Below are 2,689 nucleotides of genomic sequence, written 5' to 3'. Positions count from 1 at the left end.
GGGGCGGGGAGGTGAGGGCCCCCAGAGGGAAACCTGGCGGCGGCTCCGGAGGTTGCGGTGCTGTCGGTGCGTCCAGGGGTCTCGGGTCAGTGTCTGGTCAGGGCATAGCCCAAGCTGCATCCAGGAAGCAGCCGAGCCGTGTTTCCCTCTCCCTCCCGCGCTCTAAATTCAGTGTAAGCCGGGCAGCGTGGCCCAGTGGCTGTGTCACCACGAACCGGGAGGTCACGGGTCGCCTCTGGGTCGGATTCTGGGTCAGGGCACGTGCCGGGGGATGCGGGCTCCATCCCCAGTCGGGGGCGCGCAGGAGGCAGTGGATCCCTGATGCTCTCTCATCATGGATGTTTCTCCCTCCCACTCTTCCCTCCCTCTCTGTAATCAATAAAGGTATTTTTTAAGATTTCAATTTAAAAAAGCATATCCTGCCCTAACCGGTTTGGCTCAGTGGATAGAGCATCAGCCTGTGGACTCAAGGGTCCCAGGTTCGATTCCGGTCAAAGGCATGTACCTCGGTTGTGGGCACATCCCCCAGTGGGGAGTGCGCAGGAGGCAGCTGGTCCGATGTTTCTCTCACATCGATGTTTCTAACTCTCCTTCTCCTTTTCTCTCTAAAAAATCAAAATATATTTTTTTAAAATAAAAATAAATAAAAAGCATATCCTCAGGTGAAGAATTAGTAAAATAAAAAAGGAAAAAGATTCTATTTATAGTAACATCAATGCAGAAATTGATTATTCTGGGAATTTTTAATATTTCAAAGCTGGTAGAATTTTGTAGTTTTGGGGACATTACCTAAATGTGAGTTGAAGAGACCATCCGACTCTGTACGGGCTACTTCTTGCTTGGTAGTGAAAATGCACATTCTAAACCGTAAAAATGCTTCCCTTGAATGTATAGTTACTCAGCGCAAGTGCTTACATTTGTGTAGAATCAGACCGATGCCTACAGCCTGAATCTGTGTTGGCAGATTACCAGTCCTCTTACAGATACAGAGCTGAATACATCCCCTTGCTGCACATGCTCCACAGTGCTGCCCAGAACAGCCAGAATCCACACAGTAGGGACGAGGCATGCAGGTGGCCTTCGGAGCTTTTAGAGGTGATACAGAGTAAATGAGGCCGTTTGTTTCCTTAATTTCATCAACTTGACTTATGCAATAAGAGGGAAAATACTTCCTGACAGAGGTATTCTTGACAGATTTACTGGGCTTGTTCTCTGCATGAATCGGGTTTGTTGTTGAGATTACAGCACTGATGTGGTGATCAGCCCTGTAGAAAGGGAGCCCACCGCCAGAAGGCGCATCTTCCAGGGAGGAAGGGTCTCTGAGCTGGGTTGCCAGGGCAGCGTCCTCGGGGAAGGTTGGGCTTCATGGATGTCCTGTCTGTTGGGTTCTGGTGAGTACTAGCCATAGTTTCACAAGAAGAGACAGACCTCCTTTATTTTATGAATGAATTTTTGTGAAGGGAAGTGTTCATTGGGAATTTATTGAGGGGATATCTTGGGAATTGCCATTCACACTGAGATTGAAGAAGTAATAATGTGTTGGGAAATTGTGTTTGTGAATTTGGGTGGGAATGAAGAATGATAATTGTGAACAGTGCAGAAATGATAGCAGTACTTAATAGTGTTTGTGATGTTCTGAGTGAGTATACATTTCAGACTTTAGATGTCTGGGAGAGACATTGAAAGGAATGTGGACTAGATAGAGTGATACTTAGGGGAGATAATACCCTGAGACATATTTCTATTAAAGTGCATGTGAGCTTGAAAGTGGGGGTGAGAGTGCAGAGATGGACCTCAGACATGAGCTTGGTCGCTTTAGTTTGGAAAAAGTAATGGAAGAAGCTGGGTAAAAGTGTGCATCAGTGGGAAGGGATGAAGGATTAGCGTGGCGCCTTGTAATCTTCCTGCAGTATTGTCTCAGTCCTTCTCAAGTGATGCGGAGCTGGGATGAGTATATTAGTTTAAGGCCATTCGTAGGCTGACATGTTAGGGAAACCTAGGGAGAAGTAAACTCAAAAGAAGTCCTATTACACTTGTTATTTGGTTCCCAGTAAAAGCCTGGGGCATGTACGTTGCATTTATTTATGCCGATGTCATTGGTGGTGATGTTAGTTAGCCAACTGGTGTGGGGGTGTGAGCTTAAGGCAACCGCACCTTCAGCTTTTGGTTTGATTGTAAAGGTGGGAACAGTAGAGAAGGACCATAAGAGGAAATCAGTTCAGAGGAGGTTTTAGTTTGAAGATGCAAGAGATTTGATAGGTTTAAATGATGGGGGGTTGGGGAGGATGCACTGTGACAAGAGGGGGAAGTCGCTTGTAAAGAAAATAAACATTTTAGTAAATAATACAAGGTTCCTGACAAAACAGAAGACAGATGGTTCCATTGGAGTCTAGATGGTTCTTCAGTGTAATAGGAGAGAAGGGTATAAATGCAGGAAAATTTGTACATCTTATGGTGTTAAACCCAGGTAATTTGTCAGCTTATAAAATATATCCACTTGGAAGAAAATACCTCATCTATTGACAGTGAGGGGAGGGTGAGAATGTGTGAAATTAAAGGCATGGAGAGTGTTCGCAATGTTTTGGGAGCATGGAAGATCGGTGAACTAACCAAGACATGTCATTCTGAAGCCACTGTGAGAGGTGACTCCTGCTGTCAGGCAGCCCTGGAAAAGGCACTGTGGGGGGGG

The 2,689-nt window shown here is 45.9% G+C and overlaps 1 protein-coding gene across 8 annotated transcripts in view; it reads left to right on the top strand.

Moving 5' to 3' along the window:
* The first annotated feature begins 683 nt into the window (after positions 1–683).
* Positions 684–2,689, top strand: part of ZNF596 (zinc finger protein 596) — a 14,343-nt gene continuing 12,337 nt past the window's right edge. For 2 of the 8 annotated variants that reach the window (XM_006772640.2, XM_015569751.1), the window contains exon 1: positions 721–1,391. The gene's annotated coding sequence lies outside the window, so the exon portion shown is untranslated. Of the gene's footprint in view, positions 1,392–2,689 lie in introns of all 8 variants that reach the window. The other 6 variants (XM_006772644.2, XM_015569753.1, XM_015569756.1 and 3 more) reach the window with 5 other exon arrangements.

This window comes from Myotis davidii, unplaced genomic scaffold (genome assembly GCF_000327345.1).
Source record: "Myotis davidii unplaced genomic scaffold, ASM32734v1 scaffold184, whole genome shotgun sequence".
Classification (NCBI taxonomy): Eukaryota; Metazoa; Chordata; class Mammalia; order Chiroptera; family Vespertilionidae; genus Myotis; species Myotis davidii.
This window is presented reverse-complemented; position numbering and strand designations above follow the sequence as displayed.